The sequence below is a fragment of the Triturus cristatus genome, chromosome 10 (genome assembly GCF_964204655.1).
Source record: "Triturus cristatus chromosome 10, aTriCri1.1, whole genome shotgun sequence".
Lineage (NCBI taxonomy): Eukaryota > Metazoa > Chordata > Amphibia > Caudata > Salamandridae > Triturus > Triturus cristatus.
The window spans coordinates 855,993,025-856,020,493 of NC_140593.1; the positions used below are offsets into that span (position 1 = coordinate 855,993,025).

At 47.0% G+C, this 27,469-nt stretch overlaps 11 non-coding genes across 11 annotated transcripts; all 11 read right to left on the minus strand.

Moving 5' to 3' along the window:
• Window positions 1-379: 379 nt before the first annotated feature.
• TRNAV-AAC (transfer RNA valine (anticodon AAC)) lies at window positions 380-452 on the minus strand. The gene has a single exon. It is a non-coding gene; the product is annotated as a tRNA-Val (tRNA).
• A 2,765-nt stretch (window positions 453-3,217) lies between these two features.
• TRNAV-AAC (transfer RNA valine (anticodon AAC)) lies at window positions 3,218-3,290 on the minus strand. The gene has a single exon. It is a non-coding gene; the product is annotated as a tRNA-Val (tRNA).
• Window positions 3,291-6,055: 2,765 nt separating this feature from the next.
• On the minus strand, window positions 6,056-6,128 carry TRNAV-AAC (transfer RNA valine (anticodon AAC)). Its single transcript has one exon. It is a non-coding gene; the product is annotated as a tRNA-Val (tRNA).
• A 2,765-nt stretch (window positions 6,129-8,893) lies between these two features.
• On the minus strand, window positions 8,894-8,966 carry TRNAV-AAC (transfer RNA valine (anticodon AAC)). The gene has a single exon. It is a non-coding gene; the product is annotated as a tRNA-Val (tRNA).
• Window positions 8,967-11,730: 2,764 nt separating this feature from the next.
• On the minus strand, window positions 11,731-11,803 carry TRNAV-AAC (transfer RNA valine (anticodon AAC)). The gene has a single exon. It is a non-coding gene; the product is annotated as a tRNA-Val (tRNA).
• A 2,765-nt stretch (window positions 11,804-14,568) lies between these two features.
• Window positions 14,569-14,641, minus strand: TRNAV-AAC (transfer RNA valine (anticodon AAC)). The gene has a single exon. It is a non-coding gene; the product is annotated as a tRNA-Val (tRNA).
• Window positions 14,642-17,407: 2,766 nt separating this feature from the next.
• On the minus strand, window positions 17,408-17,480 carry TRNAV-AAC (transfer RNA valine (anticodon AAC)). Its single transcript has one exon. It is a non-coding gene; the product is annotated as a tRNA-Val (tRNA).
• A 2,765-nt stretch (window positions 17,481-20,245) lies between these two features.
• Window positions 20,246-20,318, minus strand: TRNAV-AAC (transfer RNA valine (anticodon AAC)). The gene has a single exon. It is a non-coding gene; the product is annotated as a tRNA-Val (tRNA).
• A 2,363-nt stretch (window positions 20,319-22,681) lies between these two features.
• TRNAL-CAA (transfer RNA leucine (anticodon CAA)) lies at window positions 22,682-22,793 on the minus strand. Its single transcript has 2 exons — window positions 22,756-22,793; window positions 22,682-22,727 (listed from the first exon to the last, which is right to left on the minus strand). It is a non-coding gene; the product is annotated as a tRNA-Leu (tRNA).
• Window positions 22,794-23,081: 288 nt separating this feature from the next.
• Window positions 23,082-23,154, minus strand: TRNAV-AAC (transfer RNA valine (anticodon AAC)). Its single transcript has one exon. It is a non-coding gene; the product is annotated as a tRNA-Val (tRNA).
• Window positions 23,155-25,920: 2,766 nt separating this feature from the next.
• On the minus strand, window positions 25,921-25,993 carry TRNAV-AAC (transfer RNA valine (anticodon AAC)). Its single transcript has one exon. It is a non-coding gene; the product is annotated as a tRNA-Val (tRNA).
• Between the last annotated feature and the right edge of the window lie 1,476 nt (window positions 25,994-27,469).

A 27,469-nucleotide genomic window follows, 5' to 3' on the forward strand; every position in this document is an offset into this window, starting at 1 on the left:
CCACGCCTCCATGAGGAGACCAGAAGTCTCAGTTGCACTGAAGATCAAGCTCTCTTGAGTCTGGTGCCTTAGACCACTCGGCCATCCTGACAGCCCTGGGTGTGCACAGATCTGACTCTTCTGACTGCACCTGCCAATGTTTGCACTTACAACGTTCACAGCAATGTCACAAGTGTAAAGACCCCACAATACAACATGGCATGACAAAAAAAAAGCTAGGCACAAGTGCGACCACTGATGGATGCGGATTACTTTGTTTCGTCTTGCAAAAGTAAAGGAAGTTTCCCATGGCTCGCTGGGTTCAAGGACCGCCTCTTCTTAAGCTTGCATTGAGATAATAAGGTTTTAGAGGGTGCACATAAAAGCAGCTCATGCACAGTGTTTCTGCCCGGTCTCGAACCGGGGACCTTTCGCGTGTTAGGCGAACGTGATGACCACTACACTACAGAAACTCACTTGCTGTGTTTTACTGTTAGAGCAAGGTTCCTCTCAAGGGTTCTCTCTACTTCTATTCTGCTGTATCAGCAGCCACTCAGAAAGCGAGGAACAAGTGTGAAAACTGCAGAGATATCAGCCAACATACTTGCAATTAGACGTATTAAAAATTGACTTATGCAGGCATCGACAGACAAATATCTGATGCCTAAATGCCAGCAAGTACAGCTTGGGAAAGCATCACCTGGGACACACACAGACTAAGCATGAAGGCAGAAAAAGCACGGTGATCCATGTTTCTTATGAGGTTCAAAATATTTTGTGCAACAATGCGGCGAGTGTAATGAGAAATAGTCAGGCATTGTGAGTTTTGAGTAGGATTCGTATGTTTACCTCTGAAAAAGGGCTCGTCCGGGATTTGAACCCGGGACCTCTCGCACCCTAATCGAGAATCATACCCCTAGACCAACGAGCCGAGGCACACAAGAGTCGCCTTTCGCACCGGCTCCGGGGGTTATTGGCAGCGAGTTAGTGAATGCTTCACCCAAAGCAAGCAACTGCACATGCTGCTCTCTTCTGCAATATGGTTGCTGTCTTTTCCATGGCCGTCATCGAACAAGAAATGAAAATGCCTCTATCCTTCAGATTTTTTGTTTGTTCTAGGTGTATGCTCTCGGTGAGGTCAATAAAACCATTTCTGCTCTCATGCCTTGCTTTCATGAAGTAGGCCCAACCTTCAGTACACAAGGACGTGCAAACGAATAGCGCAAACTATCGTCACTTCTCTTTTTGAGCTGTCACTGATACCCCTGGAGCACAGTACGTCACGCTGGTGAGGGATAGACAGCTTCCATTATCTCAGCTTTCCTATAAATTGAGAGAGTAAATGCAAACTGTGTGAAAAACAGAAAACTGCTCTTTCTGCCCGGTCTCGAACCAGGGACCTTTCGCGTGTAAAGCGAACGTGATAACCACTACACTACAGAAACAGACACGCTTGCAGGAATCTTCTTGGCATGTAGTGGGCTGGAATGCACAGACCAAGGGCCAATGTCCATGAAGCTCAAAGTTGGACCCTCCTTACCCGATCTCTTTCTTTGGAAGAAAGGAACGAGGACCCCTTTTATTCCAAAAGGCGATTTTAAAACCATACCTGAAACCACACTAGAAAAACACTTTGCATTTAATTTTCCTACACTGATGGTCCACCCCAGAAAAGCAGTTGCAAAGAAGTCCGGCACTGAAATTCTATACGCCAAAAGTGGGAAATAGCGTAGAGGGAAAGGAACATTCTCACCATACACGCCGTCTTATAGCATTGAAAAGAAGAAATGGCCCTATATAATAAGAAGCCTAAAAATAATTCCACAGCATGGGCTCATCCGGGATTTGAATCCGGGACCTCTCGCACCCGAAGCGAGAATCATACCCCTAGACCAACGAGCCTGATTCCCCAGTTGGCATTTTAAGCAATTTCTGATGCGTCTTTCAGAAACAAAGCAGGGCTATTTGGCTGCTCTCTCTCTATGTGAACCACAAAAAGTCATGTTTTCTCTCAAGGTGTTGTTTTTTTCACTCTTGCAAGGAAGGGATCAGTCGATATCCTAGCTGCCAGAGAGCAGAAAAAAGGCGCTGATGAGAACTGTGGCACTTTCTGGCACTTGTACTCCTCTGCAAGTCCTGGACACTTGCCCCATAGACTTCCACCCCAGATGCAAGGGAGGGCTTGCCAATTCTTGCTCCTAAGACAGAGGCATTTGATTCTTGGATTCAAACACGCTCACTCAGCGCTCGATCAGGCTCGATCAGGCGAGATTTATATGAGTGGCTCGCAGGACTGAAACACTAACCTGGGAGCCCCAGGGTGGCTAAATTCCCAGGATGGCCATTTTTGGGCAAGTCACCTCCTTTCCTCCTGCCTCAATCTAGAATTGGCTAGAAATCACAAGATAGAGTTCAATGTCCGTGTGTACTGCCTACTCCCAGATACCTCTCTGTCTTCCTTATGTAAATTAAAATTCGCAAGGGGGGACCAATGACAATCTGCTCCTCCCACATAACCAGGAAGCCCTGTTGAACATGTCTGCCTGTGTTGTTGCAGGGACAGTGCCTTCTCCGCCCAAAAGGTGGCAGGAGAGCCTCACAACAAAGATGGGATCAACTGCTTAATGAGAAACCAGCACGGCAGTTTGTGTGATGGAGTGCAAATTTAACGGAAGGTGTGCCTGAGGTGTCCCTTCCAGGAATACATGGAATTGTGATTGAGGGCCCAGCCTGATCGTTGGTGGATTTCTCGTCATATGTTACAGGTCCGTGCAAAGATTGTGGTGTGTGGGGAATGCACTGCAAAAAACAGGAAGATTTAAGGGTGTAAAAGAAACCTGTCAGAAGTGGGATTTGAACCCACGCCTCCATGAGGAGACCTGAAGTCTCAGTTGCACTGAAGATCAAGCTCTCTTGAGTCTGGCGCCTTAGACCACTCGGCCATCCTGACAGCCCTGGGTGTGCACAGATCTGACTCTTCTGACTGCACCTGCCAATGTTTGCACTTACAACGTTCACAGCAATGTCACAAGTGTAAAGACCCCACAATACAACATGGCATAACAAAAAAAAAGCTAGGCACAAGAGCGACCACTGATGGATGCGGATTACTTTGTTTCGTCTTGCAAAAGTAAAGGAAGTTTCCCATGGCTCGCTGGGTTCAAGGACCGCCTCTTCTTAAGCTTGCATTGAGATAATAGAGTTTTAGAGGGTGCACATAAAAGCAGCTCATGCACAGTGTTTCTGCCCGGTCTCGAACCGGGGACCTTTCGCGTGTTAGGCGAACGTGATGACCACTACACTACAGAAACTCACTTGCTGTGTTTTACTGTTAGAGCAAGGTTCCTCTCAAGGGTTCTCTCTACTTCTATTCTGCTGTATCAGCAGCCACTCAGAAAGCGAGGAACAAGTGTGAAAACTGCAGAGATATCAGCCAACATACTTGCAATTAGACGTATTAAAAATTGACTTATGCAGGCATCGACAGACAAATATCTGATGCCTAAATGCCAGCAAGTACAGCTTGGGAAAGCATCACCTGGGACACACACAGACTAAGCATGAAGGCAGAAAAAGCACGGTGATCCATGTTTCTTATGAGGTTCAAAATATTTTGTGCAACAATGCGGCGAGTGTAATGAGAAATAGTCAGGCATTGTGAGTTTTGAGTAGGATTCGTATGTTTACCTCTGAAAAAGGGCTCGTCCGGGATTTGAACCCGGGACCTCTCGCACCCTAATCGAGAATCATACCCCTAGACCAACGAGCCGAGGCACACAAGAGTCGCCTTTCGCACCGGCTCCGGGGGTTATTGGCAGCGAGTTAGTGAATGCTTCACCCAAAGCAAGCAACTGCACATGCTGCTCTCTTCTGCAATATGGTTGCTGTCTTTTCCATGGCCGTCATCGAACAAGAAATGAAAATGCCTCTATCCTTCAGATTTTTTGTTTGTTCTAGGTGTATGCTCTCGGTGAGGTCAATAAAACCATTTCTGCTCTCATGCCTTGCTTTCATGAAGTAGGCCCAACCTTCAGTACACAAGGACGTGCAAACGAATAGCGCAAACTATCGTCACTTCTCTTTTTGAGCTGTCACTGATACCCCTGGAGCACAGTACGTCACGCTGGTGAGGGATAGACAGCTTCCATTATCTCAGCTTTCCTATAAATTGAGAGAGTAAATGCAAACTGTGTGAAAAACAGAAAACTGCTCTTTCTGCCCGGTCTCGAACCAGGGACCTTTCGCGTGTAAAGCGAACGTGATAACCACTACACTACAGAAACAGACACGCTTGCAGGAATCTTCTTGGCATGTAGTGGGCTGGAATGCACAGACCAAGGGCCAATGTCCATGAAGCTCAAAGTTGGACCCTCCTTACCCGATCTCTTTCTTTGGAAGAAAGGAACGAGGACCCCTTTTATTCCAAAAGGCGATTTTAAAACCATACCTGAAACCACACTAGAAAAACACTTTGCATTTAATTTTCCTACACTGATGGTCCACCCCAGAAAAGCAGTTGCAAAGAAGTCCGGCACTGAAATTCTATACGCCAAAAGTGGGAAATAGCGTAGAGGGAAAGGAACTTTCTCACCATACACGCCGTCTTATAGCATTGAAAAGAAGAAATGGCCCTATATAATAAGAAGCCTAAAAAGAATTCCACAGCATGGGCTCGTCCGGGATTTGAATCCGGGACCTCTCGCACCCGAAGCGAGAATCATACCCCTAGACCAACGAGCCTGATTCCCCAGTTGGCATTTTAAGCAATTTCTGATGCGTCTTTCAGAAACAAAGCAGGGCTATTTGGCTGCTCTCTCTCTATGTGAACCACAAAAAGTCATGTTTTCTCTCAAGGTGTTGTTTTTTTCACTCTTGCAAGGAAGGGATCAGTCGATATCCTAGCTGCCAGAGAGCAGAAAAAAGGCGCTGATGAGAACTGCAGGCACTTTCTGGCACTTGTACTCCTCTGCAAGTCCTGGACACTTGCCCCATAGACTTCCACCCCAGATGCAAGGGAGGGCCTGCCAATTCTTGCTCCTAAGACAGAGGCATTTGATTCTTGGATTCAAACACGCTCACTCAGCGCTCGATTAGGCTCGATCAGGCGAGATTTATATGAGTGGCTCGCAGGACTGAAACACTAACCTGGGAGCCCCAGGGTGGCTGAATTCCCAGGATGGCCATTTTTGGGCAAGTCACCTCCTTTCCTCCTGCCTCAATCTAGAATTGGCTGCAAATCACAAGATAGAGTTCAATGTCCGTGTGTACTGCCTACTCCCAGATACCTCTCTGTCTTCCTTATGTAAATTAAAATTCGCAAGGGGGGACCAATGACAATCTGCTCCTCCCACATAACCAGGAAGCCCTGTTGAACATGTCTGCCTGTGTTGTTGCAGGGACAGTGCCTTCTCCGCCCAAAAGGTGGCAGGAGAGCCTCACAACAAAGATGGGATCAACTGCTTAATGAGAAACCAGCACGGCAGTTTGTGTGATGGAGTGCAAATTTAACTGAAGGTGTGCCTGAGGTGTCCCTTCCAGGAATACATGGAATTGTGATTGAGGGCCCAGCCTGATCGTTGCTGGATTTCTCGTCATATGTTACAGGTCCGTGCAAAGATTGTGGTGTGTGGGAATGCACTGCAAAAAACAGGACGATTTAAGGGTGTAAAAGAAACCTGTCAGAAGTGGGATTTGAACCCACGCCTCCATGAGGAGACCAGAAGTCTCAGTTGCACTGAAGATCAAGCTCTCTTGAGTCTGGTGCCTTAGACCACTCGGCCATCCTGACAGCCCTGGGTGTGCACAGATCTGACTCTTCTGACTGCACCTGCCAATGTTTGCACTTACAACGTTCACAGCAATGTCACAAGTGTAAAGACCCCACAATACAACATGGCATGACAAAAAAAAAGCTAGGCACAAGTGCGACCACTGATGGATGCGGATTACTTTGTTTCGTCTTGCAAAAGTAAAGGAAGTTTCCCATGGCTCGCTGGGTTCAAGGACCGCCTCTTCTTAAGCTTGCATTGAGATAATAAGGTTTTAGAGGGTGCACATAAAAGCAGCTCATGCACAGTGTTTCTGCCCGGTCTCGAACCGGGGACCTTTCGCGTGTTAGGCGAACGTGATGACCACTACACTACAGAAACTCACTTGCTGTGTTTTACTGTTAGAGCAAGGTTCCTCTCAAGGGTTCTCTCTACTTCTATTCTGCTGTATCAGCAGCCACTCAGAAAGCGAGGAACAAGTGTGAAAACTGCAGAGATATCAGCCAACATACTTGCAATTAGACGTATTAAAAATTGACTTATGCAGGCATCGACAGACAAATATCTGATGCCTAAATGCCAGCAAGTACAGCTTGGGAAAGCATCACCTGGGACACACACAGACTAAGCATGAAGGCAGAAAAAGCACGGTGATCCATGTTTCTTATGAGGTTCAAAATATTTTGTGCAACAATGCGGCGAGTGTAATGAGAAATAGTCAGGCATTGTGAGTTTTGAGTAGGATTCGTATGTTTACCTCTGAAAAAGGGCTCGTCCGGGATTTGAACCCGGGACCTCTCGCACCCTAATCGAGAATCATACCCCTAGACCAACGAGCCGAGGCACACAAGAGTCGCCTTTCGCACCGGCTCCGGGGGTTATTGGCAGCGAGTTAGTGAATGCTTCACCCAAAGCAAGCAACTGCACATGCTGCTCTCTTCTGCAATATGGTTGCTGTCTTTTCCATGGCCGTCATCGAACAAGAAATGAAAATGCCTCTATCCTTCAGATTTTTTGTTTGTTCTAGGTGTATGCTCTCGGTGAGGTCAATAAAACCATTTCTGCTCTCATGCCTTGCTTTCATGAAGTAGGCCCAACCTTCAGTACACAAGGACGTGCAAACGAATAGCGCAAACTATCGTCACTTCTCTTTTTGAGCTGTCACTGATACCCCTGGAGCACAGTACGTCACGCTGGTGAGGGATAGACAGCTTCCATTATCTCAGCTTTCCTATAAATTGAGAGAGTAAATGCAAACTGTGTGAAAAACAGAAAACTGCTCTTTCTGCCCGGTCTCGAACCAGGGACCTTTCGCGTGTAAAGCGAACGTGATAACCACTACACTACAGAAACAGACACGCTTGCAGGAATCTTCTTGGCATGTAGTGGGCTGGAATGCACAGACCAAGGGCCAATGTCCATGAAGCTCAAAGTTGGACCCTCCTTACCCGATCTCTTTCTTTGGAAGAAAGGAACGAGGACCCCTTTTATTCCAAAAGGCGATTTTAAAACCATACCTGAAACCACACTAGAAAAACACTTTGCATTTAATTTTCCTACACTGATGGTCCACCCCAGAAAAGCAGTTGCAAAGAAGTCCGGCACTGAAATTCTATACGCCAAAAGTGGGAAATAGCGTAGAGGGAAAGGAACTTTCTCACCATACACGCCGTCTTATAGCATTGAAAAGAAGAAATGGCCCTATATAATAAGAAGCCTAAAAAGAATTCCACAGCATGGGCTCGTCCGGGATTTGAATCCGGGACCTCTCGCACCCGAAGCGAGAATCATACCCCTAGACCAACGAGCCTGATTCCCCAGTTGGCATTTTAAGCAATTTCTGATGCGTCTTTCAGAAACAAAGCAGGGCTATTTGGCTGCTCTCTCTCTATGTGAACCACAAAAAGTCATGTTTTCTCTCAAGGTGTTGTTTTTTTCACTCTTGCAAGGAAGGGATCAGTCGATATCCTAGCTGCCAGAGAGCAGAAAAAAGGCGCTGATGAGAACTGCAGGCACTTTCTGGCACTTGTACTCCTCTGCAAGTCCTGGACACTTGCCCCATAGACTTCCACCCCAGATGCAAGGGAGGGCCTGCCAATTCTTGCTCCTAAGACAGAGGCATTTGATTCTTGGATTCAAACACGCTCACTCAGCGCTCGATCAGGCTCGATCAGGCGAGATTTATATGAGTGGCTCGCAGGACTGAAACACTAACCTGGGAGCCCCAGGGTGGCTGAATTCCCAGGATGGCCATTTTTGGGCAAGTCACCTCCTTTCCTCCTGCCTCAATCTAGAATTGGCTGCAAATCACAAGATAGAGTTCAATGTCCGTGTGTACTGCCTACTCCCAGATACCTCTCTGTCTTCCTTATGTAAATTAAAATTCGCAAGGGGGGACCAATGACAATCTGCTCCTCCCACATAACCAGGAAGCCCTGTTGAACATGTCTGCCTGTGTTGTTGCAGGGACAGTGCCTTCTCCGCCCAAAAGGTGGCAGGAGAGCCTCACAACAAAGATGGGATCAACTGCTTAATGAGAAACCAGCACGGCAGTTTGTGTGATGGAGTGCAAATTTAACTGAAGGTGTGCCTGAGGTGTCCCTTCCAGGAATACATGGAATTGTGATTGAGGGCCCAGCCTGATCGTTGCTGGATTTCTCGTCATATGTTACAGGTCCGTGCAAAGATTGTGGTGTGTGGGAATGCACTGCAAAAAACAGGACGATTTAAGGGTGTAAAAGAAACCTGTCAAAAGTGGGATTTGAACCCACGCCTCCATGAGGAGACCAGAAGTCTCAGTTGCACTGAAGATCAAGCTCTCTTGAGTCTGGTGCCTTAGACCACTCGGCCATCCTGACAGCCCTGGGTGTGCACAGATCTGACTCTTCTGACTGCACCTGCCAATGTTTGCACTTACAACGTTCACAGCAATGTCACAAGTGTAAAGACCCCACAATACAACATGGCATGACAAAAAAAAAGCTAGGCACAAGTGCGACCACTGATGGATGCGGATTACTTTGTTTCGTCTTGCAAAAGTAAAGGAAGTTTCCCATGGCTCGCTGGGTTCAAGGACCGCCTCTTCTTAAGCTTGCATTGAGATAATAAGGTTTTAGAGGGTGCACATAAAAGCAGCTCATGCACAGTGTTTCTGCCCGGTCTCGAACCGGGGACCTTTCGCGTGTTAGGCGAACGTGATGACCACTACACTACAGAAACTCACTTGCTGTGTTTTACTGTTAGAGCAAGGTTCCTCTCAAGGGTTCTCTCTACTTCTATTCTGCTGTATCAGCAGCCACTCAGAAAGCGAGGAACAAGTGTGAAAACTGCAGAGATATCAGCCAACATACTTGCAATTAGACGTATTAAAAATTGACTTATGCAGGCATCGACAGACAAATATCTGATGCCTAAATGCCAGCAAGTACAGCTTGGGAAAGCATCACCTGGGACACACACAGACTAAGCATGAAGGCAGAAAAAGCACGGTGATCCATGTTTCTTATGAGGTTCAAAATATTTTGTGCAACAATGCGGCGAGTGTAATGAGAAATAGTCAGGCATTGTGAGTTTTGAGTAGGATTCGTATGTTTACCTCTGAAAAAGGGCTCGTCCGGGATTTGAACCCGGGACCTCTCGCACCCTAATCGAGAATCATACCCCTAGACCAACGAGCCGAGGCACACAAGAGTCGCCTTTCGCACCGGCTCCGGGGGTTATTGGCAGCGAGTTAGTGAATGCTTCACCCAAAGCAAGCAACTGCACATGCTGCTCTCTTCTGCAATATGGTTGCTGTCTTTTCCATGGCCGTCATCGAACAAGAAATGAAAATGCCTCTATCCTTCAGATTTTTTGTTTGTTCTAGGTGTATGCTCTCGGTGAGGTCAATAAAACCATTTCTGCTCTCATGCCTTGCTTTCATGAAGTAGGCCCAACCTTCAGTACACAAGGACGTGCAAACGAATAGCGCAAACTATCGTCACTTCTCTTTTTGAGCTGTCACTGATACCCCTGGAGCACAGTACGTCACGCTGGTGAGGGATAGACAGCTTCCATTATCTCAGCTTTCCTATAAATTGAGAGAGTAAATGCAAACTGTGTGAAAAACAGAAAACTGCTCTTTCTGCCCGGTCTCGAACCAGGGACCTTTCGCGTGTAAAGCGAACGTGATAACCACTACACTACAGAAACAGACACGCTTGCAGGAATCTTCTTGGCATGTAGTGGGCTGGAATGCACAGACCAAGGGCCAATGTCCATGAAGCTCAAAGTTGGACCCTCCTTACCCGATCTCTTTCTTTGGAAGAAAGGAACGAGGACCCCTTTTATTCCAAAAGGCGATTTTAAAACCATACCTGAAACCACACTAGAAAAACACTTTGCATTTAATTTTCCTACACTGATGGTCCACCCCAGAAAAGCAGTTGCAAAGAAGTCCGGCACTGAAATTCTATACGCCAAAAGTGGGAAATAGCGTAGAGGGAAAGGAACTTTCTCACCATACACGCCGTCTTATAGCATTGAAAAGAAGAAATGGCCCTATATAATAAGAAGCCTAAAAAGAATTCCACAGCATGGGCTCGTCCGGGATTTGAATCCGGGACCTCTCGCACCCGAAGCGAGAATCATACCCCTAGACCAACGAGCCTGATTCCCCAGTTGGCATTTTAAGCAATTTCTGATGCGTCTTTCAGAAACAAAGCAGGGCTATTTGGCTGCTCTCTCTCTATGTGAACCACAAAAAGTCATGTTTTCTCTCAAGGTGTTGTTTTTTTCACTCTTGCAAGGAAGGGATCAGTCGATATCCTAGCTGCCAGAGAGCAGAAAAAAGGCGCTGATGAGAACTGTGGCACTTTCTGGCACTTGTACTCCTCTGCAAGTCCTGGACACTTGCCCCATAGACTTCCACCCCAGATGCAAGGGAGGGCCTGCCAATTCTTGCTCCTAAGACAGAGGCATTTGATTCTTGGATTCAAACACGCTCACTCAGCGCTCGATCAGGCTCGATCAGGCGAGATTTATATGAGTGGCTCGCAGGACTGAAACACTAACCTGGGAGCCCCAGGGTGGCTGAATTCCCAGGATGGCCATTTTTGGGCAAGTCACCTCCTTTCCTCCTGCCTCAATCTAGAATTGGCTGCAAATCACAAGATAGAGTTCAATGTCCGTGTGTACTGCCTACTCCCAGATACCTCTCTGTCTTCCTTATGTAAATTAAAATTCGCAAGGGGGGACCAATGACAATCTGCTCCTCCCACATAACCAGGAAGCCCTGTTGAACATGTCTGCCTGTGTTGTTGCAGGGACAGTGCCTTCTCCGCCCAAAAGGTGGCAGGAGAGCCTCACAACAAAGATGGGATCAACTGCTTAATGAGAAACCAGCACGGCAGTTTGTGTGATGGAGTGCAAATTTAACTGAAGGTGTGCCTGAGGTGTCCCTTCCAGGAATACATGGAATTGTGATTGAGGGCCCAGCCTGATCGTTGCTGGATTTCTCGTCATATGTTACAGGTCCGTGCAAAGATTGTGGTGTGTGGGAATGCACTGCAAAAAACAGGACGATTTAAGGGTGTAAAAGAAACCTGTCAAAAGTGGGATTTGAACCCACGCCTCCATGAGGAGACCAGAAGTCTCAGTTGCACTGAAGATCAAGCTCTCTTGAGTCTGGTGCCTTAGACCACTCGGCCATCCTGACAGCCCTGGGTGTGCACAGATCTGACTCTTCTGACTGCACCTGCCAATGTTTGCACTTACAACGTTCACAGCAATGTCACAAGTGTAAAGACCCCACAATACAACATGGCAGGACAAAAAAAAAGCTAGGCACAAGTGCGACCACTGATGGATGCGGATTACTTTGTTTCGTCTTGCAAAAGTAAAGGAAGTTTCCCATGGCTCGCTGGGTTCAAGGACCGCCTCTTCTTAAGCTTGCATTGAGATAATAAGGTTTTAGAGGGTGCACATAAAAGCAGCTCATGCACAGTGTTTCTGCCCGGTCTCGAACCGGGGACCTTTCGCGTGTTAGGCGAACGTGATGACCACTACACTACAGAAACTCACTTGCTGTGTTTTACTGTTAGAGCAAGGTTCCTCTCAAGGGTTCTCTCTACTTCTATTCTGCTGTATCAGCAGCCACTCAGAAAGCGAGGAACAAGTGTGAAAACTGCAGAGATATCAGCCAACATACTTGCAATTAGACGTATTAAAAATTGACTTATGCAGGCATCGACAGACAAATATCTGATGCCTAAATGCCAGCAAGTACAGCTTGGGAAAGCATCACCTGGGACACACACAGACTAAGCATGAAGGCAGAAAAAGCACGGTGATCCATGTTTCTTATGAGGTTCAAAATATTTTGTGCAACAATGCGGCGAGTGTAATGAGAAATAGTCAGGCATTGTGAGTTTTGAGTAGGATTCGTATGTTTACCTCTGAAAAAGGGCTCGTCCGGGATTTGAACCCGGGACCTCTCGCACCCTAATCGAGAATCATACCCCTAGACCAACGAGCCGAGGCACACAAGAGTCGCCTTTCGCACCGGCTCCGGGGGTTATTGGCAGCGAGTTAGTGAATGCTTCACCCAAAGCAAGCAACTGCACATGCTGCTCTCTTCTGCAATATGGTTGCTGTCTTTTCCATGGCCGTCATCGAACAAGAAATGAAAATGCCTCTATCCTTCAGATTTTTTGTTTGTTCTAGGTGTATGCTCTCGGTGAGGTCAATAAAACCATTTCTGCTCTCATGCCTTGCTTTCATGAAGTAGGCCCAACCTTCAGTACACAAGGACGTGCAAACGAATAGCGCAAACTATCGTCACTTCTCTTTTTGAGCTGTCACTGATACCCCTGGAGCACAGTACGTCACGCTGGTGAGGGATAGACAGCTTCCATTATCTCAGCTTTCCTATAAATTGAGAGAGTAAATGCAAACTGTGTGAAAAACAGAAAACTGCTCTTTCTGCCCGGTCTCGAACCAGGGACCTTTCGCGTGTAAAGCGAACGTGATAACCACTACACTACAGAAACAGACACGCTTGCAGGAATCTTCTTGGCATGTAGTGGGCTGGAATGCACAGACCAAGGGCCAATGTCCATGAAGCTCAAAGTTGGACCCTCCTTACCCGATCTCTTTCTTTGGAAGAAAGGAACGAGGACCCCTTTTATTCCAAAAGGCGATTTTAAAACCATACCTGAAACCACACTAGAAAAACACTTTGCATTTAATTTTCCTACACTGATGGTCCACCCCAGAAAAGCAGTTGCAAAGAAGTCCGGCACTGAAATTCTATACGCCAAAAGTGGGAAATAGCGTAGAGGGAAAGGAACTTTCTCACCATACACGCCGTCTTATAGCATTGAAAAGAAGAAATGGCCCTATATAATAAGAAGCCTAAAAAGAATTCCACAGCATGGGCTCGTCCGGGATTTGAATCCGGGACCTCTCGCACCCGAAGCGAGAATCATACCCCTAGACCAACGAGCCTGATTCCCCAGTTGGCATTTTAAGCAATTTCTGATGCGTCTTTCAGAAACAAAGCAGGGCTATTTGGCTGCTCTCTCTCTATGTGAACCACAAAAAGTCATGTTTTCTCTCAAGGTGTTGTTTTTTTCACTCTTGCAAGGAAGGGATCAGTCGATATCCTAGCTGCCAGAGAGCAGAAAAAAGGCGCTGATGAGAACTGCAGGCACTTTCTGGCACTTGTACTCCTCTGCAAGTCCTGGACACTTGCCCCATAGACTTCCACCCCAGATGCAAGGGAGGGCCTGCCAATTCTTGCTCCTAAGACAGAGGCATTTGATTCTTGGATTCAAACACGCTCACTCAGCGCTCGATCAGGCTCGATCAGGCGAGATTTATATGAGTGGCTCGCAGGACTGAAACACTAACCTGGGAGCCCCAGGGTGGCTGAATTCCCAGGATGGCCATTTTTGGGCAAGTCACCTCCTTTCCTCCTGCCTCAATCTAGAATTGGCTGCAAATCACAAGATAGAGTTCAATGTCCGTGTGTACTGCCTACTCCCAGATACCTCTCTGTCTTCCTTATGTAAATTAAAATTCGCAAGGGGGGACCAATGACAATCTGCTCCTCCCACATAACCAGGAAGCCCTGTTGAACATGTCTGCCTGTGTTGTTGCAGGGACAGTGCCTTCTCCGCCCAAAAGGTGGCAGGAGAGCCTCACAACAAAGATGGGATCAACTGCTTAATGAGAAACCAGCACGGCAGTTTGTGTGATGGAGTGCAAATTTAACTGAAGGTGTGCCTGAGGTGTCCCTTCCAGGAATACATGGAATTGTGATTGAGGGCCCAGCCTGATCGTTGCTGGATTTCTCGTCATATGTTACAGGTCCGTGCAAAGATTGTGGTGTGTGGGAATGCACTGCAAAAAACAGGACGATTTAAGGGTGTAAAAGAAACCTGTCAAAAGTGGGATTTGAACCCACGCCTCCATGAGGAGACCAGAAGTCTCAGTTGCACTGAAGATCAAGCTCTCTTGAGTCTGGTGCCTTAGACCACTCGGCCATCCTGACAGCCCTGGGTGTGCACAGATCTGACTCTTCTGACTGCACCTGCCAATGTTTGCACTTACAACGTTCACAGCAATGTCACAAGTGTAAAGACCCCACAATACAACATGGCAGGACAAAAAAAAAGCTAGGCACAAGTGCGACCACTGATGGATGCGGATTACTTTGTTTCGTCTTGCAAAAGTAAAGGAAGTTTCCCATGGCTCGCTGGGTTCAAGGACCGCCTCTTCTTAAGCTTGCATTGAGATAATAAGGTTTTAGAGGGTGCACATAAAAGCAGCTCATGCACAGTGTTTCTGCCCGGTCTCGAACCGGGGACCTTTCGCGTGTTAGGCGAACGTGATGACCACTACACTACAGAAACTCACTTGCTGTGTTTTACTGTTAGAGCAAGGTTCCTCTCAAGGGTTCTCTCTACTTCTATTCTGCTGTATCAGCAGCCACTCAGAAAGCGAGGAACAAGTGTGAAAACTGCAGAGATATCAGCCAACATACTTGCAATTAGACGTATTAAAAATTGACTTATGCAGGCATCGACAGACAAATATCTGATGCCTAAATGCCAGCAAGTACAGCTTGGGAAAGCATCACCTGGGACACACACAGACTAAGCATGAAGGCAGAAAAAGCACGGTGATCCATGTTTCTTATGAGGTTCAAAATATTTTGTGCAACAATGCGGCGAGTGTAATGAGAAATAGTCAGGCATTGTGAGTTTTGAGTAGGATTCGTATGTTTACCTCTGAAAAAGGGCTCGTCCGGGATTTGAACCCGGGACCTCTCGCACCCTAATCGAGAATCATACCCCTAGACCAACGAGCCGAGGCACACAAGAGTCGCCTTTCGCACCGGCTCCGGGGGTTATTGGCAGCGAGTTAGTGAATGCTTCACCCAAAGCAAGCAACTGCACATGCTGCTCTCTTCTGCAATATGGTTGCTGTCTTTTCCATGGCCGTCATCGAACAAGAAATGAAAATGCCTCTATCCTTCAGATTTTTTGTTTGTTCTAGGTGTATGCTCTCGGTGAGGTCAATAAAACCATTTCTGCTCTCATGCCTTGCTTTCATGAAGTAGGCCCAACCTTCAGTACACAAGGACGTGCAAACGAATAGCGCAAACTATCGTCACTTCTCTTTTTGAGCTGTCACTGATACCCCTGGAGCACAGTACGTCACGCTGGTGAGGGATAGACAGCTTCCATTATCTCAGCTTTCCTATAAATTGAGAGAGTAAATGCAAACTGTGTGAAAAACAGAAAACTGCTCTTTCTGCCCGGTCTCGAACCAGGGACCTTTCGCGTGTAAAGCGAACGTGATAACCACTACACTACAGAAACAGACACGCTTGCAGGAATCTTCTTGGCATGTAGTGGGCTGGAATGCACAGACCAAGGGCCAATGTCCATGAAGCTCAAAGTTGGACCCTCCTTACCCGATCTCTTTCTTTGGAAGAAAGGAACGAGGACCCCTTTTATTCCAAAAGGCGATTTTAAAACCATACCTGAAACCACACTAGAAAAACACTTTGCATTTAATTTTCCTACACTGATGGTCCACCCCAGAAAAGCAGTTGCAAAGAAGTCCGGCACTGAAATTCTATACGCCAAAAGTGGGAAATAGCGTAGAGGGAAAGGAACTTTCTCACCATACACGCCGTCTTATAGCATTGAAAAGAAGAAATGGCCCTATATAATAAGAAGCCTAAAAAGAATTCCACAGCATGGGCTCGTCCGGGATTTGAATCCGGGACCTCTCGCACCCGAAGCGAGAATCATACCCCTAGACCAACGAGCCTGATTCCCCAGTTGGCATTTTAAGCAATTTCTGATGCGTCTTTCAGAAACAAAGCAGGGCTATTTGGCTGCTCTCTCTCTATGTGAACCACAAAAAGTCATGTTTTCTCTCAAGGTGTTGTTTTTTTCACTCTTGCAAGGAAGGGATCAGTCGATATCCTAGCTGCCAGAGAGCAGAAAAAAGGCGCTGATGAGAACTGCAGGCACTTTCTGGCACTTGTACTCCTCTGCAAGTCCTGGACACTTGCCCCATAGACTTCCACCCCAGATGCAAGGGAGGGCCTGCCAATTCTTGCTCCTAAGACAGAGGCATTTGATTCTTGGATTCAAACACGCTCACTCAGCGCTCGATCAGGCTCGATCAGGCGAGATTTATATGAGTGGCTCGCAGGACTGAAACACTAACCTGGGAGCCCCAGGGTGGCTGAATTCCCAGGATGGCCATTTTTGGGCAAGTCACCTCCTTTCCTCCTGCCTCAATCTAGAATTGGCTGCAAATCACAAGATAGAGTTCAATGTCCGTGTGTACTGCCTACTCCCAGATACCTCTCTGTCTTCCTTATGTAAATTAAAATTCGCAAGGGGGGACCAATGACAATCTGCTCCTCCCACATAACCAGGAAGCCCTGTTGAACATGTCTGCCTGTGTTGTTGCAGGGACAGTGCCTTCTCCGCCCAAAAGGTGGCAGGAGAGCCTCACAACAAAGATGGGATCAACTGCTTAATGAGAAACCAGCACGGCAGTTTGTGTGATGGAGTGCAAATTTAACGGAAGGTGTGCCTGAGGTGTCCCTTCCAGGAATACATGGAATTGTGATTGAGGGCCCAGCCTGATCGTTGGTGGATTTCTCGTCATATGTTACAGGTCCGTGCAAAGATTGTGGTGTGTGGGGAATGCACTGCAAAAAACAGGAAGATTTAAGGGTGTAAAAGAAACCTGTCAGAAGTGGGATTTGATCCCACGCCTCCATGAGGAGACCAGAAGTCTCAGTTGCACTGAAAATCAAGCTCTCTTGAGTCTGGCGCCTTAGACCACTCGGCCATCCTGACAGCTCTGGGTGTGCACAGATCTGACTCTTCTGACTGCACCTGCCAATGTTTGCACTTACAACGTTCACAGCAATGTCACAAGTGTAAAGACCCCACAATACAACATGGCATGACAAAAAAAAAGCTAGGCACAAGAGCGACCACTGATGGATGCGGATTACTTTGTTTCGTCTTGCAAAAGTAAAGGAAGTTTCCCATGGCTCGCTGGGTTCAAGGACCGCCTCTTCTTAAGCTTGCATTGAGATAATAGAGTTTTAGAGGGTGCACATAAAAGCAGCTCATGCACAGTGTTTCTGCCCGGTCTCGAACCGGGGACCTTTCGCGTGTTAGGCGAACGTGATGACCACTACACTACAGAAACTCACTTGCTGTGTTTTACTGTTAGAGCAAGGTTCCTCTCAAGGGTTCTCTCTACTTCTATTCTGCTGTATCAGCAGCCACTCAGAAAGCGAGGAACAAGTGTGAAAACTGCAGAGATATCAGCCAACATACTTGCAATTAGACGTATTAAAAATTGACTTATGCAGGCATCGACAGACAAATATCTGATGCCTAAATGCCAGCAAGTACAGCTTGGGAAAGCATCACCTGGGACACACACAGACTAAGCATGAAGGCAGAAAAAGCACGGTGATCCATGTTTCTTATGAGGTTCAAAATATTTTGTGCAACAATGCGGCGAGTGTAATGAGAAATAGTCAGGCATTGTGAGTTTTGAGTAGGATTCGTATGTTTACCTCTGAAAAAGGGCTCGTCCGGGATTTGAACCCGGGACCTCTCGCACCCTAATCGAGAATCATACCCCTAGACCAACGAGCCGAGGCACACAAGAGTCGCCTTTCGCACCGGCTCCGGGGGTTATTGGCAGCGAGTTAGTGAATGCTTCACCCAAAGCAAGCAACTGCACATGCTGCTCTCTTCTGCAATATGGTTGCTGTCTTTTCCATGGCCGTCATCGAACAAGAAATGAAAATGCCTCTATCCTTCAGATTTTTTGTTTGTTCTAGGTGTATGCTCTCGGTGAGGTCAATAAAACCATTTCTGCTCTCATGCCTTGCTTTCATGAAGTAGGCCCAACCTTCAGTACACAAGGACGTGCAAACGAATAGCGCAAACTATCGTCACTTCTCTTTTTGAGCTGTCACTGATACCCCTGGAGCACAGTACGTCACGCTGGTGAGGGATAGACAGCTTCCATTATCTCAGCTTTCCTATAAATTGAGAGAGTAAATGCAAACTGTGTGAAAAACAGAAAACTGCTCTTTCTGCCCGGTCTCGAACCAGGGACCTTTCGCGTGTAAAGCGAACGTGATAACCACTACACTACAGAAACAGACACGCTTGCAGGAATCTTCTTGGCATGTAGTGGGCTGGAATGCACAGACCAAGGGCCAATGTCCATGAAGCTCAAAGTTGGACCCTCCTTACCCGATCTCTTTCTTTGGAAGAAAGGAACGAGGACCCCTTTTATTCCAAAAGGCGATTTTAAAACCATACCTGAAACCACACTAGAAAAACACTTTGCATTTAATTTTCCTACACTGATGGTCCACCCCAGAAAAGCAGTTGCAAAGAAGTCCGGCACTGAAATTCTATACGCCAAAAGTGGGAAATAGCGTAGAGGGAAAGGAACTTTCTCACCATACACGCCGTCTTATAGCATTGAAAAGAAGAAATGGCCCTATATAATAAGAAGCCTAAAAAGAATTCCACAGCATGGGCTCGTCCGGGATTTGAATCCGGGACCTCTCGCACCCGAAGCGAGAATCATACCCCTAGACCAACGAGCCTGATTCCCCAGTTGGCATTTTAAGCAATTTCTGATGCGTCTTTCAGAAACAAAGCAGGGCTATTTGGCTGCTCTCTCTCTATGTGAACCACAAAAAGTCATGTTTTCTCTCAAGGTGTTGTTTTTTTCACTCTTGCAAGGAAGGGATCAGTCGATATCCTAGCTGCCAGAGAGCAGAAAAAAGGCGCTGATGAGAACTGCAGGCACTTTCTGGCACTTGTACTCCTCTGCAAGTCCTGGACACTTGCCCCATAGACTTCCACCCCAGATGCAAGGGAGGGCCTGCCAATTCTTGCTCCTAAGACAGAGGCATTTGATTCTTGGATTCAAACACGCTCACTCAGCGCTCGATCAGGCTCGATCAGGCGAGATTTATATGAGTGGCTCGCAGGACTGAAACACTAACCTGGGAGCCCCAGGGTGGCTGAATTCCCAGGATGGCCATTTTTGGGCAAGTCACCTCCTTTCCTCCTGCCTCAATCTAGAATTGGCTGCAAATCACAAGATAGAGTTCAATGTCCGTGTGTACTGCCTACTCCCAGATACCTCTCTGTCTTCCTTATGTAAATTAAAATTCGCAAGGGGGGACCAATGACAATCTGCTCCTCCCACATAACCAGGAAGCCCTGTTGAACATGTCTGCCTGTGTTGTTGCAGGGACAGTGCCTTCTCCGCCCAAAAGGTGGCAGGAGAGCCTCACAACAAAGATGGGATCAACTGCTTAATGAGAAACCAGCACGGCAGTTTGTGTGATGGAGTGCAAATTTAACTGAAGGTGTGCCTGAGGTGTCCCTTCCAGGAATACATGGAATTGTGATTGAGGGCCCAGCCTGATCGTTGCTGGATTTCTCGTCATATGTTACAGGTCCGTGCAAAGATTGTGGTGTGTGGGAATGCACTGCAAAAAACAGGACGATTTAAGGGTGTAAAAGAAACCTGTCAAAAGTGGGATTTGAACCCACGCCTCCATGAGGAGACCAGAAGTCTCAGTTGCACTGAAGATCAAGCTCTCTTGAGTCTGGTGCCTTAGACCACTCGGCCATCCTGACAGCCCTGGGTGTGCACAGATCTGACTCTTCTGACTGCACCTGCCAATGTTTGCACTTACAACGTTCACAGCAATGTCACAAGTGTAAAGACCCCACAATACAACATGGCAGGACAAAAAAAAAGCTAGGCACAAGTGCGACCACTGATGGATGCGGATTACTTTGTTTCGTCTTGCAAAAGTAAAGGAAGTTTCCCATGGCTCGCTGGGTTCAAGGACCGCCTCTTCTTAAGCTTGCATTGAGATAATAAGGTTTTAGAGGGTGCACATAAAAGCAGCTCATGCACAGTGTTTCTGCCCGGTCTCGAACCGGGGACCTTTCGCGTGTTAGGCGAACATGATGACCACTACACTACAGAAACTCACTTGCTGTGTTTTACTGTTAGAGCAAGGTTCCTCTCAAGGGTTCTCTCTACTTCTATTCTGCTGTATCAGCAGCCACTCAGAAAGCGAGGAACAAGTGTGAAAACTGCAGAGATATCAGCCAACATACTTGCAATTAGACGTATTAAAAATTGACTTATGCAGGCATCGACAGACAAATATCTGATGCCTAAATGCCAGCAAGTACAGCTTGGGAAAGCATCACCTGGGACACACACAGACTAAGCATGAAGGCAGAAAAAGCACGGTGATCCATGTTTCTTATGAGGTTCAAAATATTTTGTGCAACTGCGGCGAGTGTAATGAGAAATAGTCAGGCATTGTGAGTTTTGAGTAGGATTCGTATGTTTACCTCTGAAAAAGGGCTCGTCCGGGATTTGAACCCGGGACCTCTCGCACCCTAATCGAGAATCATACCCCTAGACCAACGAGCCGAGGCACACAAGAGTCGCCTTTCGCACCGGCTCCGGGGGTTATTGGCAGCGAGTTAGTGAATGCTTCACCCAAAGCAAGCAACTGCACATGCTGCTCTCTTCTGCAATATGGTTGCTGTCTTTTCCATGGCCGTCATCGAACAAGAAATGAAAATGCCTCTATCCTTCAGATTTTTTGTTTGTTCTAGGTGTATGCTCTCGGTGAGGTCAATAAAACCATTTCTGCTCTCATGCCTTGCTTTCATGAAGTAGGCCCAACCTTCAGTACACAAGGACGTGCAAACGAATAGCGCAAACTATCGTCACTTCTCTTTTTGAGCTGTCACTGATACCCCTGGAGCACAGTACGTCACGCTGGTGAGGGATAGACAGCTTCCATTATCTCAGCTTTCCTATAAATTGAGAGAGTAAATGCAAACTGTGTGAAAAACAGAAAACTGCTCTTTCTGCCCGGTCTCGAACCAGGGACCTTTCGCGTGTAAAGCGAACGTGATAACCACTACACTACAGAAACAGACACACTTGCAGGAATCTTCTTGGCATGTAGTGGGCTGGAATGCACAGACCAAGGGCCAATGTCCATGAAGCTCAAAGTTGGACCCTCCTTACCCGATCTCTTTCTTTGGAAGAAAGGAACGAGGACCCCTTTTATTCCAAAAGGCGATTTTAAAACCATACCTGAAACCACACTAGAAAAACACTTTGCATTTAATTTTCCTACACTGATGGTCCACCCCAGAAAAGCAGTTGCAAAGAAGTCCGGCACTGAAATTCTATATGCCAAAAGTGGGAAATAGCGTAGAGGGAAAGGAACTTTCTCACCATACACGCCGTCTTATAGCATTGAAAAGAAGAAATGGCCCTATATAATAAGAAGCCTAAAAATAATTCCACAGCATGGGCTCGTCCGGGATTTGAATCCGGGACCTCTCGCACCCGAAGCGAGAATCATACCCCTAGACCAACGAGCCTGATTCCCCAGTTGGCATTTTAAGCAATTTCTGATGCGTCTTTCAGAAACAAAGCAGGGCTATTTGGCTGCTCTCTCTCTATGTGAACCACAAAAAGTCATGTTTTCTCTCAAGGTGTTGTTTTTTTCACTCTTGCAAGGAAGGGATCAGTCGATATCCTAGCTGCCAGAGAGCAGAAAAAAGGCGCTGATGAGAACAGTGGCACTTTCTGGCACTTGTACTCCTCTGCAAGTCCTGGACACTTGCCCCATAGACTTCCACCCCAGATGCAAGGGAGGGCTTGCCAATTCTTGCTCCTAAGACAGAGGCATTTGATTCTTGGATTCAAACACGCTCACTCAGCGCTCGATCAGGCTCGATCAGGCGAGATTTATATGAGTGGCTCGCAGGACTGAAACACTAACCTGGGAGCCCCAGGGTGGCTAAATTCCCAGGATGGCCATTTTTGGGCAAGTCACCTCCTTTCCTCCTGCCTCAATCTAAAATTGGCTGCAAATCACAAGATAGAGTTCAATGTCCGTGTGTACTGCCTACTCCCAGATACCTCTCTGTCTTCCTTATGTAAATTAAAATTCGCAAGGGGGGACCAATGACAATCTGCTCCTCCCACATAACCAGGAAGCCCTGTTGAACATGTCTGCCTGTGTTGTTGCAGGGACAGTGCCTTCTCCGCCCAAAAGGTGGCAGGAGAGCCTCACAACAAAGATGGGATCAACTGCTTAATGAGAAACCAGCACGGCAGTTTGTGTGATGGAGTGCAAATTTAACGGAAGGTGTGCCTGAGGTGTCCCTTCCAGGAATACATGGAATTGTGATTGAGGGCCCAGCCTGATCGTTGGTGGATTTCTCGTCATATGTTACAGGTCCGTGCAAAGATTGTGGTGTGTGGGGAATGCACTGCAAAAAACAGGAAGATTTAAGGGTGTAAAAGAAACCTGTCAGAAGTGGGATTTGAACCCACGCCTCCATGAGGAGACCAGAAGTCTCAGTTGCACTGAAGATCAAGCTCTCTTGAGTCTGGCGCCTTAGACCACTCGGCCATCCTGACAGCCCTGGGTGTGCACAGATCTGACTCTTCTGACTGCACCTGCCAATGTTTGCACTTACAACGTTCACAGCAATGTCACAAGTGTAAAGACCCCACAATACAACATGGCATGACAAAAAAAAAGCTAGGCACAAGAGCGACCACTGATGGATGCGGATTACTTTGTTTCGTCTTGCAAAAGTAAAGGAAGTTTCCCATGGCTCGCTGGGTTCAAGGACCGCCTCTTCTTAAGCTTGCATTGAGATAATAGAGTTTTAGAGGGTGCACATAAAAGCAGCTCATGCACAGTGTTTCTGCCCGGTCTCGAACCGGGGACCTTTCGCGTGTTAGGCGAACGTGATGACCACTACACTACAGAAACTCACTTGCTGTGTTTTACTGTTAGAGCAAGGTTCCTCTCAAGGGTTCTCTCTACTTCTATTCTGCTGTATCAGCAGCCACTCAGAAAGCGAGGAACAAGTGTGAAAACTGCAGAGATATCAGCCAACATACTTGCAATTAGACGTATTAAAAATTGACTTATGCAGGCATCGACAGACAAATATCTGATGCCTAAATGCCAGCAAGTACAGCTTGGGAAAGCATCACCTGGGACACACACAGACTAAGCATGAAGGCAGAAAAAGCACGGTGATCCATGTTTCTTATGAGGTTCAAAATATTTTGTGCAACAATGCGGCGAGTGTAATGAGAAATAGTCAGGCATTGTGAGTTTTGAGTAGGATTCGTATGTTTACCTCTGAAAAAGGGCTCGTCCGGGATTTGAACCCGGGACCTCTCGCACCCTAATCGAGAATCATACCCCTAGACCAACGAGCCGAGGCACACAAGAGTCGCCTTTCGCACCGGCTCCGGGGGTTATTGGCAGCGAGTTAGTGAATGCTTCACCCAAAGCAAGCAACTGCACATGCTGCTCTCTTCTGCAATATGGTTGCTGTCTTTTCCATGGCCGTCATCGAACAAGAAATGAAAATGCCTCTATCCTTCAGATTTTTTGTTTGTTCTAGGTGTATGCTCTCGGTGAGGTCAATAAAACCATTTCTGCTCTCATGCCTTGCTTTCATGAAGTAGGCCCAACCTTCAGTACACAAGGACGTGCAAACGAATAGCGCAAACTATCGTCACTTCTCTTTTTGAGCTGTCACTGATACCCCTGGAGCACAGTACGTCACGCTGGTGAGGGATAGACAGCTTCCATTATCTCAGCTTTCCTATAAATTGAGAGAGTAAATGCAAACTGTGTGAAAAACAGAAAACTGCTCTTTCTGCCCGGTCTCGAACCAGGGACCTTTCGCGTGTAAAGCGAACGTGATAACCACTACACTACAGAAACAGACACGCTTGCAGGAATCTTCTTGGCATGTAGTGGGCTGGAATGCACAGACCAAGGGCCAATGTCCATGAAGCTCAAAGTTGGACCCTCCTTACCCGATCTCTTTCTTTGGAAGAAAGGAACGAGGACCCCTTTTATTCCAAAAGGCGATTTTAAAACCATACCTGAAACCACACTAGAAAAACACTTTGCATTTAATTTTCCTACACTGATGGTCCACCCCAGAAAAGCAGTTGCAAAGAAGTCCGGCACTGAAATTCTATACGCCAAAAGTGGGAAATAGCGTAGAGGGAAAGGAACTTTCTCACCATACACGCCGTCTTATAGCATTGAAAAGAAGAAATGGCCCTATATAATAAGAAGCCTAAAAAGAATTCCACAGCATGGGCTCGTCCGGGATTTGAATCCGGGACCTCTCGCACCCGAAGCGAGAATCATACCCCTAGACCAACGAGCCTGATTCCCCAGTTGGCATTTTAAGCAATTTCTGATGCGTCTTTCAGAAACAAAGCAGGGCTATTTGGCTGCTCTCTCTCTATGTGAACCACAAAAAGTCATGTTTTCTCTCAAGGTGTTGTTTTTTTCACTCTTGCAAGGAAGGGATCAGTCGATATCCTAGCTGCCAGAGAGCAGAAAAAAGGCGCTGATGAGAACTGCAGGCACTTTCTGGCACTTGTACTCCTCTGCAAGTCCTGGACACTTGCCCCATAGACTTCCACCCCAGATGCAAGGGAGGGCCTGCCAATTCTTGCTCCTAAGACAGAGGCATTTGATTCTTGGATTCAAACACGCTCACTCAGCGCTCGATCAGGCTCGATCAGGCGAGATTTATATGAGTGGCTCGCAGGACTGAAACACTAACCTGGGAGCCCCAGGGTGGCTGAATTCCCAGGATGGCCATTTTTGGGCAAGTCACCTCCTTTCCTCCTGCCTCAATCTAGAATTGGCTGCAAATCACAAGATAGAGTTCAATGTCCGTGTGTACTGCCTACTCCCAGATACCTCTCTGTCTTCCTTATGTAAATTAAAATTCGCAAGGGGGGACCAATGACAATCTGCTCCTCCCACATAACCAGGAAGCCCTGTTGAACATGTCTGCCTGTGTTGTTGCAGGGACAGTGCCTTCTCCGCCCAAAAGGTGGCAGGAGAGCCTCACAACAAAGATGGGATCAACTGCTTAATGAGAAACCAGCACGGCAGTTTGTGTGATGGAGTGCAAATTTAACGGAAGGTGTGCCTGAGGTGTCCCTTCCAGGAATACATGGAATTGTGATTGAGGGCCCAGCCTGATCGTTGGTGGATTTCTCGTCATATGTTACAGGTCCGTGCAAAGATTGTGGTGTGTGGGGAATGCACTGCAAAAAACAGGAAGATTTAAGGGTGTAAAAGAAACCTGTCAGAAGTGGGATTTGATCCCACGCCTCCATGAGGAGACCAGAAGTCTCAGTTGCACTGAAAATCAAGCTCTCTTGAGTCTGGCGCCTTAGACCACTCGGCCATCCTGACAGCCCTGGGTGTGCACAGATCTGACTCTTCTGACTGCACCTGCCAATGTTTGCACTTACAACGTTCACAGCAATGTCACAAGTGTAAAGACCCCACAATACAACATGGCATGACAAAAAAAAAGCTAGGCACAAGAGCGACCACTGATGGATGCGGATTACTTTGTTTCGTCTTGCAAAAGTAAAGGAAGTTTCCCATGGCTCGCTGGGTTCAAGGACCGCCTCTTCTTAAGCTTGCATTGAGATAATAGAGTTTTAGAGGGTGCACATAAAAGCAGCTCATGCACAGTGTTTCTGCCCGGTCTCGAACCGGGGACCTTTCGCGTGTTAGGCGAACGTGATGACCACTACACTACAGAAACTCACTTGCTGTGTTTTACTGTTAGAGCAAGGTTCCTCTCAAGGGTTCTCTCTACTTCTATTCTGCTGTATCAGCAGCCACTCAGAAAGCGAGGAACAAGTGTGAAAACTGCAGAGATATCAGCCAACATACTTGCAATTAGACGTATTAAAAATTGACTTATGCAGGCATCGACAGACAAATATCTGATGCCTAAATGCCAGCAAGTACAGCTTGGGAAAGCATCACCTGGGACACACACAGACTAAGCATGAAGGCAGAAAAAGCACGGTGATCCATGTTTCTTATGAGGTTCAAAATATTTTGTGCAACAATGCGGCGAGTGTAATGAGAAATAGTCAGGCATTGTGAGTTTTGAGTAGGATTCGTATGTTTACCTCTGAAAAAGGGCTCGTCCGGGATTTGAACCCGGGACCTCTCGCACCCTAATCGAGAATCATACCCCTAGACCAACGAGCCGAGGCACACAAGAGTCGCCTTTCGCACCGGCTCCGGGGGTTATTGGCAGCGAGTTAGTGAATGCTTCACCCAAAGCAAGCAACTGCACATGCTGCTCTCTTCTGCAATATGGTTGCTGTCTTTTCCATGGCCGTCATCGAACAAGAAATGAAAATGCCTCTATCCTTCAGATTTTTTGTTTGTTCTAGGTGTATGCTCTCGGTGAGGTCAATAAAACCATTTCTGCTCTCATGCCTTGCTTTCATGAAGTAGGCCCAACCTTCAGTACACAAGGACGTGCAAACGAATAGCGCAAACTATCGTCACTTCTCTTTTTGAGCTGTCACTGATACCCCTGGAGCACAGTACGTCACGCTGGTGAGGGATAGACAGCTTCCATTATCTCAGCTTTCCTATAAATTGAGAGAGTAAATGCAAACTGTGTGAAAAACAGAAAACTGCTCTTTCTGCCCGGTCTCGAACCAGGGACCTTTCGCGTGTAAAGCGAACGTGATAACCACTACACTACAGAAACAGACACGCTTGCAGGAATCTTCTTGGCATGTAGTGGGCTGGAATGCACAGACCAAGGGCCAATGTCCATGAAGCTCAAAGTTGGACCCTCCTTACCCGATCTCTTTCTTTGGAAGAAAGAAACGAGGACCCCTTTTATTCCAAAAGGCGATTTTAAAACCATACCTGAAACCACACTAGAAAAACACTTTGCATTTAATTTTCCTACACTGATGGTCCACCCCAGAAAAGCAGTTGCAAAGAAGTCCGGCACTGAAATTCTATACGCCAAAAGTGGGAAATAGCGTAGAGGGAAAGGAACTTTCTCACCATACACGCCGTCTTATAGCATTGAAAAGAAGAAATGGCCCTATATAATAAGAAGCCTAAAAAGAATTCCACAGCATGGGCTCGTCCGGGATTTGAATCCGGGACCTCTCGCACCCGAAGCGAGAATCATACCCCTAGACCAACGAGCCTGATTCCCCAGTTGGCATTTTAAGCAATTTCTGATGCGTCTTTCAGA